Source organism: Cucumis sativus, chromosome 7, assembly GCF_000004075.3.
Source record: "Cucumis sativus cultivar 9930 chromosome 7, Cucumber_9930_V3, whole genome shotgun sequence".
NCBI classification, from domain to species: domain Eukaryota; kingdom Viridiplantae; phylum Streptophyta; class Magnoliopsida; order Cucurbitales; family Cucurbitaceae; genus Cucumis; species Cucumis sativus.
Window position 1 is genome coordinate 8771511 of NC_026661.2, and position 15223 is coordinate 8786733.

General features: G+C 31.9%; 1 long non-coding RNA gene and 1 other non-coding gene across 2 annotated transcripts; one reads left to right on the top strand and one right to left on the bottom strand.

Annotated features, from left to right (window-relative positions):
• Positions 1 to 1054: 1054 nt before the first annotated feature.
• On the bottom strand, positions 1055 to 2132 carry LOC101216832. Its single transcript, XR_004217988.1, has 2 exons — positions 1509 to 2132; positions 1055 to 1403 (listed from the first exon to the last, which is right to left on the bottom strand). It is a non-coding gene; the product is annotated as an uncharacterized LOC101216832 (transcript).
• A 5165-nt stretch (positions 2133 to 7297) lies between these two features.
• Positions 7298 to 10450, top strand: LOC105434968. The gene is made up of 3 exons (XR_004218086.1): positions 7298 to 9612; positions 9924 to 10005; positions 10223 to 10450. It is a non-coding gene; the product is annotated as an uncharacterized LOC105434968 (long non-coding RNA).
• Positions 10451 to 15223: the final 4773 nt, after the last annotated feature.

The following is a 15223-nucleotide window of genomic DNA, read 5'->3' on the forward strand; positions in this document are numbered from 1 at the left end:
AAAGACAGTTGTTGACGTAGAATGAGTTTCAAGACGCCTCTGAGAATCAGTCCGAGTCCATCTTAGGAGATGTACTTATATCATCTTTGTTATTTAGTTGATATACTTGCTAGTAATTTTCATTTTTAAATTTTTTTGCAATTCATTGTAGCTATATATTGTATCTATATATATAGTTGAGTACACAAATGATAATAGACTTATTTTATTGTTTGTTATTGAAAATATTTTAAATGGTTTTCTCATTTAAAACATTACCTTTTAATTTTTGTAGTGAATTTACAAAACAAAACCTAAATATTTAATAAATTGTGTTAAACAACATTACTATTTGCCCCAAATCATTTTTTTATACAATTTCTTCATAAAAGAACTCTCTCACCTTACATATATAATCACCGACTTAATGTTTAATTTCTTATTATTTCAAGTTCGAAATAGTAATTGAAGATTAATTAAGTGGTTGTTTTTTAAATTCTAGACTTCATAAACAGTAAAGGATTAAAATATCAGCATTGGAAATTTCAATTTTAGAATATCTCTATAAAAATATTTACAAAAGTTACTAATTATTAAGTTGTTTTTCACTTCTAGAAATCTAGAGATCTTGTAATTAATATTCAGATTTATATAAAAATTATTAGGTGATTTGTTTTCCCCTCTAATTTTCTGTGTATGAATAAAAGTTATTACATTAGTCTGATTTTTTTAGGTATATTGAAATACATTTCAATTTCAATCTTTAGTTTTGTGTAAGAAAAAAAGGTTTTTGAGTTGTGAAGGGGCTTTTAACTTTAAAGACAAGGTTTCTACAAATGTTGTAGTCTTAATTTTACATAAATATGGATGAAAAGTCTGACAAAATATTATTGTCTAGAAGAATATTTATAAAAAAAATTAGTAAAATAAAAAAGTTAAAAAAATGTAAATGAATAGATATGCAATAGTTTGTCAAATTAACATCATTGGCATGAATTTTTATATGGTATAATAAAAGTATTATTTTACACCGAAATTGAATGTTATATAACATGCATGTGTAATCTGAATCCCATTTAACAAGTAAAAAGCAAAACTGATATAGAATATTATTAGAGGTACAAAAAGATTCTTCAATCTTCACAAAGAGACTAAAATTAAAGCATACACATAAACATAAACGCATTTAAAAGACTTTGGGCTTTTAATGTTCAAGCAACCAAAGGGGAAAGAGTAAATATATATTATCACTCTCAGAACAAATGTATGGGCATAATACATTACAAAAATTAAAAGAGAGTACTCGAAATAAAAACTTACTACACACTTCCTAAAATCAATACATTACACACAATATGCCCATATCAAAACATCGACTCCGTGCACTTGATTTTTCCAACACAAGACCTACCCATTCATAAAATCTGCCATTTAGAAGAGAGAAAGAGAGAGTTAATGTGTAGGCTCATAAAGGATGATGATTTCAAATTTGTGTATACAATGTAAATAAATGAAAGAAGAATATTTACCAAACAAGGTTTAGGAATGGCACTCGGGTGGGGATGCTACGTTACATTTGGATGGCAAAGCCAAGGCATTGGCAGTGTCAATCCCCATGGAGGGGAGGACGGACTTGAGATTGCAAAGGCACTTAAGGTCAGCATGACGAACCACTGAACAGCAGTCTTCAGTGGGGAGTGGCAAAGGCTGGCCATGGTCCGGTGGGGTCACAGCCGAGCGGCAAAGCTTGAGATCAGAGGTGTCAATCTTACAGAGTGGATAAGCGGTAACAGCGGCAGGTAGAAGAAGAACAAGGAGGGGCAAGAGGAGATGAAGCTTGCTGGGGGCCATTGAATGCAATTGGAAATTAAATGTTTGAAGGTAAATTTGGTTTGAGAAGTTGTGTGAAGATGGTAAAGGGGTGAAGGGGTGATTTATAAGAGGGGAAAAGCTTGGATTTTTGTGTTTTTGTGAAGATTTAGATGTTTCACGTGAATTAAGAAGAAATATAATCTTGTGAGAGCTGTGTTGTTGAGAGTCACGGGTCGAGGTTGAATGTTTCTCTCTATGTATGCATGTGTATAAATATATAATAATAATAATGTGGATATAATGATGAGTAGCAAAATAATTGTTATTCTTTTGTCTTTTTTTCTCCTTTTGATAGGGTTTGATTTGTATCCAACTTTTGATGTGATTGCCAAAGTTTTCTTTTAGTTCCACATTCCAGGTTTCCTCCGTCTACGGACTAAAAGTGATTAAATTACCATATGTGACAGTAGGGGTGAAATCGGGTTGGATTGGGTTGGATTGAGTTAAAGTTAAAATATGAGTTGGGTAGTCCGGATTATTCAGGTTCAACCTACATTTGTACACCCTTATGTGACAATTTAAATTTAGAATGATTATGTCTAATTTAGTCGATGTTTGATGTTCATACTTGTTTTTTTTTTCCCGGTAATTAAGCTTATAAACATCTATGATGCTTACAAAAAAATAGTAAATTTTTTTTTACGCATGTCACTACATTTTCTAAATTACACAAATAGGAAATTTATAAGCGGATAGCTGTCATCTTAGGCAATTTCTCATTATCTATTCTATCTCTAAATTTTTTGATTTGTTATTTACTTTTTATTAATGTTTTCAAACAAATTAAATTTTGAAAACTAAACAAATTAATTTTAATAAATATAACAAAACGCCATAATATTTACTATCTACGTAACAAGATCATAAAACTCATGAAGGTGACCATTTTTAAAAAATATTATAGGTTTTTCCTTTCCTTTCCATCTTCTTTCTTCTCTTCTTGTTCTCCAATTTTTCTTTTCATAGATATTGGTTCATGATCGTTTAGATTTAACTACTAGATTTGGTTAGCTAAATCTAAACGATCTTGTAGTCAAATGTAAACGATCATGTACTAAATATAAAAGAATTTTTATGTACCATTTTTTAATGAGATATTGGTACATGATTTTGTACAAGATCGTGTACCAAATATATTATGCTCCCGAGTGGTAAATTAATCTTGTTTTGATTGGAACATTTTTGATATTTTACATTATGGATTGAATTTTTTCCATTTTCGAAATTGTTTTGTACAATGTAAATGTTTTATCGATTTGTTATATTTTTGAAAAATCCTTTAAAAATATAACCACGTTGTATTTCTTAATTCATTTTTATTAAAAAATTGTAGACCGAAGAATTAAATCATTTAAGTTTAAGTTTAAGATGATAATTGGTATTTCATGTGTTTTAGATTATCGATCTCTTTGACTTTTTGACTTTTTTTTTTTTTTTTTTCATTTTTCATGCATTTTATTACTCTTACATGTCAACTAAGGTATTATTTAAAAGAGTAGAGACGAATCTACATAATAGTGTGTGGGGGAGAGAGAGATGAGTTTGATTATATTTTTAGAAACCAAACATGGGTGGATGGCCCTTTTCAAATCCAATCACATTTGCTTTTCTCTTTACTTAAAAGCCCTATTCATCATATTTAACACTAATTAGTTATCTTTTATGGAAACAATCCAATTTATTTTAGGAGACTTGAAAGTATCTAGTGCTCATGTGAGTGGATCAAGTTTGAAGGATTAATCTAAAAGAATAATAGTATGTTGTTTTAAGCTAGGTGCCTTATCACTACAAGAAAAAGAGGATCGTCTCCTGACGAGTGAAAGATTCGTCAAATAGATAGTGCGTAGGGAGATACAAGAACTCCCAACGCCTTTACAAAGTCGTCGGGAGTTACTCACTAACTTCCGTCAATGCCACTAGTAATGTGTCAGGAGATGGTTCATAACTCCCGATACCATTAGTGATGCGTCGAGAGTTGTTGAAAAAACAAGTGTTTTGATCATGTAGTGTTGTGTCAAACCACTTCTTTAAAAGCAAAGTATCTATTACGACAGTTGTGTACATCCCAAAGTTGAAAGAAGAAGAAAAAATTGTCACAAAAGGTAAAAATACGTGTTTTGACGAAAAAAGACAGAATTTTTCGGATTTCACTTTTCGCGACAATTATTTTGGTGTCATAAAAAGAGATATAGAAAATAATTTATTCAATTTATTAAAATAAAATTAATTTTAAATGAGAAGTTTAATAAATAAGATTTCCCCCCAATTCTAAAACGTTTAAGCAAACTAATTTTCTAAACCATCACGCCACTCCGACCATCTCCAATCTGACCATCTCGTCTCATTTTTTAACGCCCCCATCATCTCCAAACGTTGTTCACCGTCAATTGTCATCCACCATGGAAAAACGTAGTTCATCTCCAAACGTTGATCATCTACACAATTGTTTAGATTATTGTGTTTTCATCATATAGTCGTATCAAGGCTGTCCACTAACAAACATTTTAAAACTGTTACTAAACAGTTTGGTTATTTACTGTTATTAATCAGTTTGGTTGTTTACTGTTATTAAACAGTTTAGTTGTTTCAATTTTAGTTTAGTTGTTATACAGTTTTTTTTTGGTACATTTTCCTTTATAAAAGGAAATGCATTGTATCCAAATAATTCAGTTCAAAAAAATAAATTCAAACATTTACTCTCTAGATTTTCTACTACTCTTTCTTTATGGTATCAGAGCCTCAGCTTCACAACAAATGACTTCTTCAAGTTCAACCCTAAATCATGGAACCTCCTCTTCCTCAAGAAACAATTCACTAATAATCAACCTAGGGCATCATCTCATAATGATTAAACTCACATACAACAGTTATCTCACCTGGAAGCTGTAGATTTCGAACACCATATATGGGCATTCCTTGGAAAATCACATCCTCAGTGATTCCAAACCAGAAAAGATAAGATTGACCAGTGTTGAAGTTGAAAGAAACACTGAAAATACAGAGACTGATTCCAAAAGAAACACAAACAGAGAAGATTTAATAGATAATCCTGAGTACATCAGTTGGATGAGGCAAGATCGTTTGATCTGTTCTTGGTTGATGGGTTCGATGAATGAAGACACAGTAACTCAAATGATTGGGTGCAACACAACAAGAGAAATCTGGTTAACTCTTGAACAAACCTATTTCTCATCAAACACAACCAAAATTATGCAACTAAAGGGACAATTGCAGAATCTGAAAAAGGGAAACCAGTCAATTAGAGACTATACAACAAAGGTGAAGAATCTTGTTTCAGCTTTAAATGAGGTAGGCTGTCTTATCTCTCTACAAGAACAAATAATATATATTCTTTCAGGATTAGGGTCAGAATATGATCCTATAGTCTCTGCAATATCTACAAAATCCAAATCGAAACCTCTTCAAGAAATTATCTTCACTTCTAATGGGTCATGAGAGTAGAATTCAAAGAAACTCATTGATAAATACTGATGGTACTCAACCTACTGCAAATCTTGTTTCTGGAAATGTTGATAAGAAATAAGGACAAAGCCAAGAGCAAAGAGATCAGGCGCAAAGTCAATGGAACCAATGGAAAAATAGCAACGAGGAGGACAAAATAATAATAATGGTGGAAATCGAGAAAGAGGAAGAAAACCTTGGAACAACTCCAAACCACAATGCCAAATTTGTGGAAGATCTGGCCACACAGCCATGAGATGCTATTCTTTATATGACCCGAACTTTCAAAAACAGTTCATTGGTAATACTCCACCTGGAATGCCAAGGTTCAATAATCAGAATCGGTTCGAAAATAATTCCCATCAAGCTTATATGATTTCAACTTCACAAGACAACAATAACAATGGATGGTATCTGGACACTGGTGCAACTAATCACATCACAAATGATCTTGCTAACCTCAATTACAACACAAACTACAACGGAGTAGAACAAGTTCATGTTAGTAATGGAACAGGTTTAAAAATCCTAAACTCTGGTCATTCTTTCTTTATACCTTTTGATATTTCAATTTCTTCTAATAATCATTGTCCTATTCTCCCCATACCAAATCTTCTTCATGTTCCTCACATAAAGAAAAATCTCCTAAGTGTAAGTCAATTTACAAAAGATAATAATTGTTTCTTTGAATTCCATCCAACAATTTGTTTTGTTAAGTGTCAGGAAACTGGTAAAATTTTACTCCAAGGACGACTTCATGAAGGACTATATCGTTTCTCACTAGTGAAAGCTCATCTCTATTCAGAGTCAGTCACCTCTCATCAATCTCAACTTGAGAAACCACATGCTCTAGTAGTCTCCACATATCATTTTCCTCTCAATTCATGCACTCAAACTCTTTGGCACAATAGATTAGGCCACCCATCTACTACCGTTGTAAACCAACTGTTGCCACGTGCTCGAGACGACGCGAAGCGGCTGACGTACTCAAAAGAGTTAATTTTAAAAGAAAATAGGAGTCGCGATCAATCTTTTTTACGATGTGATTGGACACCAAAATAAAGTAAATAATTTTTAAAAAATAGTCTATGAAAAATAGAGTTGAGTTCGAGAGTCATTTGTGTGTAGGGAAGGTATTAGCACCCCACAACACCCATTTAGAAAAACGGTGGCCAAATTTCAAATCTCGAATTGAAAATATTTTTTAATTTATTTTAAAACTAATGTCTTATTTTACCGTCAATTACTCCAATATTTGAAGCAATGATCTCATAAAATAAGTGAAAATAATATTCAATTAATTAGACTATATATTGAAGGAAACTTCTCACCTTAAGAAAATGAGAAATTATTACAAATTTTCAAAGTCTATCATAGACTAGTATTTAAATAAATATTTCTTTAAACATGGATTAAATTCAATTTTTCTTGTGATCAAATCTTGGACTCCCAAAGTTATTGATCCCTCACCTCAAAAAATCTAGAAAATCAAACTCCCAAATTTTCTAGATTTCGTCGTAGGATTTTGTTTAAGAAAAATGATATAAGATTTTTAAAAAGACTGGTTTAGGAAACCATATGAAATCATATATTAAATTTTGAAGGTTTTGAAAAAAACATAAAATTTGCTAAATTATTTTTTTTAAAATGTCTTTATTTTAAAACATAAAGAATTTTAAATTGGAAGAATTTTAAAACATTAAAAAATTTAAATACAAACAATTACATTTAAGTACCAATAATTATTATAGTAATGTGAATAAGTAAAAGAAAGGAAACATAATAACAATAAAATAAAATAAAATAAGGAAAGAAAAAAGAAAAAAATGGTACAGGGTATACGGGCACCATAATATTCATAATAAAGATAATAATAATAATAAAGATAATAATAATAATAATAACAATAACAACAACAATAATAATAATAATAATAATAATAATAATAATTTAGTTCGTATAAATCTCCTCTCAATTTTTACATTTGTGCTCTTTGGGCAAGTAAGATTCAAGGTTTAGCTCTACCTTTTTCTTCCGTATCCATTTATTTTGAAAAAGTTGTATGATCATCCGTATTAACTTCCTTGTGTTTTCTAATCAAAGTTAGAATTGAATCAACCATTCACTTTTTAACCTCTCTTTGCCTGCTGGGTTTTAGTTTGATTGTGATATTGTGTATGGAAACTGCTAAAGTTTTTTAATTGAATTGAATGTAAAACTTGATGATTGTTTGATATTGTTATATGTGTTTCTATCTATTTTTTTTGTTTCATTGTATTGTTCCTGATTTAGTGAGAACAATAAAGGTAGTGAAACTTAGAGACTATTACACATGAGAGGCCATGATAAAAAATCAACATGATCTCCTTATTCGAAAATCTGATCACTTCCCACCTCCTCAACGTTGCTTTCTCCATTTTCCCATCTTCTCAAGGAACTTCATTATTAATTTCCATTTTGTCTGGGAAAAGTTCTATCAAAGTAAGGAATTATAAGCGTCCTCTACCTGTTTGTCAAAATGACTGAGTGAAGTTTTTGAACCTTCCATGTATGTTTGCTTTAGTTTTAGACTGTTTTATTCAATCATCCTTCCAATTATGTTTCTAAAAATTCAAAACAATACATATAATCCTATCAAATCATTTACACAGTAGTTGAAATTTGACAAAGAATTCAAATGTTTATATATGTAGACAAAGAACTCATTCGATAACCATTTGAATTTTGAAAGTTGGTCTTGTTTTCTTACCATTGATATTTTCCATAATTTTTGTTTTTACTATAAAAACATTTGAATTTCCAGCTAAATTTCAACTAAAAAGTTACTTTTTAATTTTCTGGCCTGAATTTTTAAATCGTTTTTAAAAGTAGTTAGCAAAATAAATAAATGTGTGAAACTAAGGTATATAACCTTAATTTTCAAAAACCAAATGTTCAAACAGTTGAAAATTAAACCTGCTTTAAATAAATAAGTTATATGTGAATTGATTTGTGAGTTAGAAAAAGTTAAAGGATGTGAGTTAAAATGTTTAGAGTTAATTTAATTAGTATGAGTTTTCATATTAATTAAGTGTAGGTTTTAAATTGTTGTGTTTAACCCGTGGTATGAGTTATGCTCCTGACAATCCTATAAATAGGATTGAAATGTTGTAATCTAAATTATCCAAGTGTGAGTAGAATACACATAAAAAAGTTACGAGTCTTCCAATAAAGTTTGTTTTTCCTTTTAAATATTATATTTGGTAATTATCTATTTGGGGTGTTAATCATACGCTTCCAACACAAACAAGTCCTAAACTTAATTAGAAAAAACCATTTGGTATATTTTGATAATGATTTTTCACTTGAAAGATCAATGTCCCATGTGTTGAGATCACATATGACATTTGCAAATTGCATCATCAAGTCCAGTTTTTTATTGAATACTATTTGGTTATTTGTTTGAGTGAGTTGAAATAGGCAGATAAATGATGATACCTCTCAAGGATTCGGTGCCAGCAGCCCAGAACAAAGTGAAGATTGAGAAGGTAGGAGAGTTCAAGATGGTGTTTGTAGAGACACCAAATATGAGTGAGATCCATTGGGTTCCAGGCAGCATTAACTCCAACAAGTATGTGAAAGAATCTGTTTTATCCCCTTATTCTCGCATCTTTCCTCCCATTCGTTGATAGTTATGGTGGTTGTAGACCAAATTTGAGAAAGAAAGGTCAAGGAATGAGTAGATTTTTGAAGATGCATTTTGCATTATGCTTCACACATCTTAAAAGAATATTATTCTCTTATATTTTCCTCCTCTCTGTTAAGGCTAAAAAGACAGTATATTTTGAAGATGCATTAGGTACAAAAACATCTTGATTCTTGAATGAAAATGGTTTATTGCAAAAACAGGAACTGTCTGTTTTTTTTTCTTTTGTAATGTCTTAGGTATTCATTAAAATTTTATTCAATTGGATAGATTAATGGTTGGACGTTTATAATGGTGTGAAATTTAATTTGGATCAATACCCATAAGACAAATTCTTTTGTTTGTGTGGCTTGCCTGTTGCATTAGTTGAGTATGAAGGAGAACAACATGGTTTCCGCAAGGTACATCCTACTGCATCTTGTAAGTGATACTTCTAAGTTTTGGCGTTGAGGGATAGAATGCTAAGATTGTGTATTTAATACAGGCAAAAAATATGTTTACCCTGGAACAACCAATGATGTTCTTCACACAAACAGTAGGACGTTTCCAAGTTGCAGACGATATTAATTAACCTGCTCAAAATTGACAACTTCGACTAAGGGTCTAACATGGTGGTATGTATGTTTGGAAAGCTTCTGCTTTATGAATTAGATTAAACAATTCTTTTTAAGATCTTCTGTAATTAATGAAACTCAGCATTTGGGGTAACTATGGTTGGTCTAGAATTTATTTATGTACCTGGTTAAGGGAGCCACTTCAAACTTTCATTAATTTTGCTATTTTGACATGTTTGGCATAATCACATTAACTATAAATATCCAACTTAAAAGGATTGGATGTCAATTTTGTGTTCTTAAACTACTTCTTAGATTTGCATAAGAGTATTGAATCCTGGATAAAGGTATAATTTGTTCTTTGTTTACAGCTCAAGCATTATGTATCTCAATGCCATGTAGAACTTAAGACAAGTGACAACAATGAATCAGCTAAATATCATAAGCTAAGAGGTATACCATCTTGTGATGTTAAATTCTTTTTCATTCAAATTAATTTGATTTAGCACAAGTGATGTATAGCGGTATTCGATTCAAATCCTAAATTTTTCTTTACTTTTGTGGTGAGTAATTATCAAGTCAGGTGGGCCTTAACTAGCTTTAAATAGAATCTTCTTTTAGGTAATGTTCTTTAGTCATACTCTAAAATGAGATTTTGTTTTCTTACTAGGTTTGGAAGAATCCATTGGAGTAGTGAATTAAGTGAACTTGGAGCAATTGATTGTTATAAGATTTTTTGTATGGTTGGTAGCAAAATCTTGGTTCCAATGTACTTATTTTAGGCTTGTTGGTAGCTAAAGATGTCAATGTTTATTATTATTTTTTTTTGTATTTAAACTACCTTTAATAAAAAAAATGGTTATTAGTCAATCCTAGTGTACATATATTACAAAGTGTATCATAACGTGTATATATTAAAGTGTTGACTATTTGTTTTCATATGATAACGTATATATATTTAGGATTTATTATAATAACTTTGTGATTGAACTGGTTAGTGTAATGTCAGAGTGACAAGAAGAACAAGACATGCATTTTATTGTAAAAAAAAATGTAATAATTGAGGAATATACGACATAAAAAACGTCATAATATACGAATTCATGACATTTTGTAACTGTCGTCAATATTGAAACAATGATATTTAATTTTATAAAAACTGTCACGATTGACATGTCCTTGATAGGAAAAAAATGTCATAATATACGAATCATGACATTTTGTAACTGTTGTCAATATCGAAACAATGACATTTTATTTTATAAAAATTGTCACGATTTGTATATTCTTAATAGAGAAAAAATGTCATATTATACGAATTTATGACATTTTATAACTGTCGTCAATATGCAAATAATGATAGTTATTTGTTGTCATAAAATAAAAGATGACAATTATTTGTTGTCATAAAATATATAATAATGACATTTATTTTCTGTCATGAAAACACTTATTGTGACAATTTTTTAAAACTGTCATAGAAGAACTTCCCACAACAGGCGATACTATGAGTGTAATTAACTATCACAAATTTTATTTGCGACATAAAATAACTGTCGTCATAGACCATTTTTGTTGTAGTGTTTGGTGCTAAATTGCATATGCTAGTTGCTCCCCAAGATTAACTCAACTTTCCTACTCAAGCGTGCACTCGCGGGAGTTAGAAATGGAATCAAAGAAAAACTTTTGCTCAAAGAAAGAAAATTAATTTTTTTTCTTTGGAAAGAAGAACTCCACCACGTCAAAACTCTATTTTTCCAAAAACTTTTTTTCTTAAGAAAAAATATATGTATATATAAAGAATAATAATAATTATTATTATTAATTTCCAATTGAACTTTAATTATACATTAGTAAAATGATAGTAATTCCCAACAGTCCCCCACGATACCATTGCATTCTAGTTAAAATAGCAATAAAGCATTTTCTCTAAGTAAAGAAAGAAGTATAAACTTAAACATCAATATCTTTCCATTTGAGTTAATGCATAGTGAGGTAGGGCAACAATCTAATTATCGAAAGTAAGTTACCTTTGATCTTTCGATAACTACGATTGAGACCCCTACAACACACTTTACATCTTAAATTTCCATTGATTTCGTAATAAAGTCTATCACAAATCGACCATTCAAAATTGTACTATTTAAGGACATGCATATAGAACCTCAGGACAACGTGAAACCTCTAGAAAAAGATCCTTAAACTTTTTCATAGAAGGCAGGTGTGATCGTTTATTGCTTCATCAAGTCTATCACAATAGACCACTCAAAACTGAGCTATGGAGACTTCACATCTAGTCCATACAAGACTAACTTCGTCAAGCCTGTCAAAGACAAACCACTCAAAACTATGTTAGGAAGGTTTTATAGTTATCCATCAAGTCTATACTAGAACCATGCACCCAATGATGAGATATGAAATTTTTTAATGTTTTAGTTTCATCCATCAAATTCATTTAAGAACTATCTACACACCTGGCTATGGACCATCAAGTCTACCACAATAGACCACCCAAAAAAGAGCTATGGATCAAGTCTATCGCAATAGACCACCCAAATAGAGGGCTATTGTCACACCCCCTCCCGGACTACCTGCTAACTTAGATCGAAAGATGGCGTGAAGCCAACAGACAATGCTTTTCTCTATCTGTATCTGTCGACTCTGCTGAAATCTTTAACGTGATAAACTTGCTAATCTAGTATATAAACTATTGTACATGCAACAAAACACAGCGGATCCTAGACTAAACATATACATACATGAAGTGTAGCCCAAAATTAACTGATTTCACGAGTAAGCCTGGAGTCACCTTAACCAAAACATAACCAACAAATGTTTATACAACCGCAGCTCCTAAAGCTCACACAAAATGTAGAGTATCTAAATCAAACTAAGATATATACATCATAACACAACATACTCTATACACAACTCTAACCATGTACTGGCAATCGATATTGAAGCTTCAGCAGACTAAGACAGTTTATCAGGCATCGGGAACTCGAACTTTACCTGGAAAGTAGGTAAAACATTTTGGAAGGGGCAAGCTATAAAGCTCAGTGAGTGACTCAGTTTAAAGCTAGAAATTTAAAGGTAAGAGCATATGAAAGCTTACACAAATTGTTTATACCAGTTGTAAACATAGACATATAATAGTAAAAATAACTTCCTCAAATACTTAATATATACATCAGTGAAATGTAGCAAGACATATCAAGTATATCAATTATTTTAACTAACATGACAAATCTACGTTGTGTAGAGCACACTAGTACAACAACGTTTACAAGCTCTACGATGTAGTGGGACCCACCCAGCACTCCCATCGTCTTTGTCGTAGTGGGGCCCGCCCAACACTTACAACATCATCGTTGTTATGGAGTACACTCAACGTCAACAACGAAATCTAACCTGTGTGCACACGGTACCATATAGCCTCGGGCTTAACACCTCAGTCATGTAGTTAATAGGAACATCCGAAAAATCATACAAAAACATTAAAACATGCCTGCTATCTTTATCTTTCGTAAAGCTCAAGCTTACTTAGATTGTTCGTGAAAAGCAGTAGTTCTTAAAACAAAACTTGGTAACTCATGCTTTGTTTGAAACACAATGGTTCAAATACTTTCCAGACCTTCGTTAATCATGTGCTAGCATAAATCTTCATTAAGAAATCTAGTCTCAAAACTCATACTTGAAAATAATCATGGGATTCAAATGATTTTCAAAGCTTGCAAATAAACGTGCAAATCAGTCAATCATACTTAATAATTAGGAGAAAAAAAAAAATTCAAAACTGGTTTTGGTCACTCACAGTCTAAGACTAGTTTCCCTATGTGTAAATTCGACCTATTTCCTCTTGGCCTGTCAAACAACCAGAACAAAGTATTAGAAACCTAAATATTATAATCTTTAAATATTATGCTTGACATAGCTCACTAAGGATATTGCTAAAGAAGTCTATCCTTAAAAATCATAATCCATATTCTACACATTTCTCAAAATTTTCAAGATTCGCAGCACACAATTCAAATGATCATAACTCTTCCACTACTTAACCAAAATGAGATTTCTTTACGTCCAAATCTTCATTTTGAGGTTCTCTAAAATTGAGGTTCTTTTCACACACACACACGCACGCATGCACGCACGCACATGCATACACACGCACATACACACACAAACACTTAAAGAAAACTTGATCTCCAACATCACCTATCTGCATAACTTTGTTGTCGATCATGGGCTATTCTCAAGTTTTCTCTGATTAGCTTAATATTGTTTGTTGTAATCTAAACCAACTCGGGACCTACTAGCTTCCGCTCTCCCACTTCATTCTCGCACACAAGAGTTCTGCATGGTCTGCCGTATAAGGCCTCATATGGTGCCATATCGATACTAGATTGATAACTATTATTATAAGCAAACTCCATAAGTGGCAAGTGGGTATCCCAAATTCCCTTAAATTGAAGGACACATGCTCTCAACATGTCCTCTAAAGTTTGGATGGTCCTCTCAGATTGACCATCTGTCTGAGGATGAAATGATGTACTAAACTTTAGCTCTGTTCCCATTGGTTTCTGCAAACTAGGCCAAAATTTAGAAGTAAACCTCGGATTCCTATCTGAAACTATGGACACTGGTACACCATACTGACTCACAATCTTATCGACATATAATCTAGCTAGTTGATCTAACGTAGACGTCACTTTAACCGATATAAACCATGTCTTCTTGGTGAGTTTGTCTACTATTACCCATATACCATCATGTCCACTGGATGTACGAGGTAATCCAAATAGAAAATCCATAGTAATATGTTTCCATTTCCACTCTGGCACTGACAAAGGATTAAGAAGTCCTCCTGGCCTCTGTCTCACTGGTTTAAGCTGTTGACAAATCAAACATCTATCAACATATTTAGCTACCTTTTGCTTCATTCCAGGCCACCAATAAGTCTTCTTTAAAGTTCTGTACATCTTGGTGCTACCTGGATGCATAGCGTAAGCTGAACTGTGAGCTTCTTCTAGAATAACATCCTTAAGCTCACTAATATTCGAAACACATCATCTTTCCTGTTTAACCATGACTCCATCTGTTCTCAGTTCAAACTCCAACTCTAAGCCTTTCTTGGATTTTCCAAGCTTTTTCTATAAATTACTGTCTTCTGGCTGTCTTCTCACAATCTCAGCTACTAGAGAAGACCAGACCTGAAATTGAGCTAAGAGACTTCCTGAATCCTCCTCAGTCACTACTGCCTTGGAACCTCTTAACTCACTCAACAAAACTACTTGAATACCACACAAGGCACTCTTCGGAAGTCTTGACTTCCTACTTAATGCATCTGCTCTAAACCCTAAACCCTAAACCCTCAAACATTTCCAATTTCTTCTTAGAGCTAACCGCTCTATTTTAATTCCCATGGAATAAATTGCTTTGATAGCTATGGACCAAATGTTTGAGTTCCATAATTATTGAAAATCCTAGAATTACTCTCCTTGTTAGGCCTTTTGGAGAGATGATCTACAAAATTCCTCTCATACCTCACATACTTCAAGAAGATAATTCTTTCATTCAACTATCATTTCACAACTTCATGTTTAAGGCGAATATGCCTTCTTTTGTCATAACACACTATTCTTGGCAATACCCATGACAATGTATGAGTCTC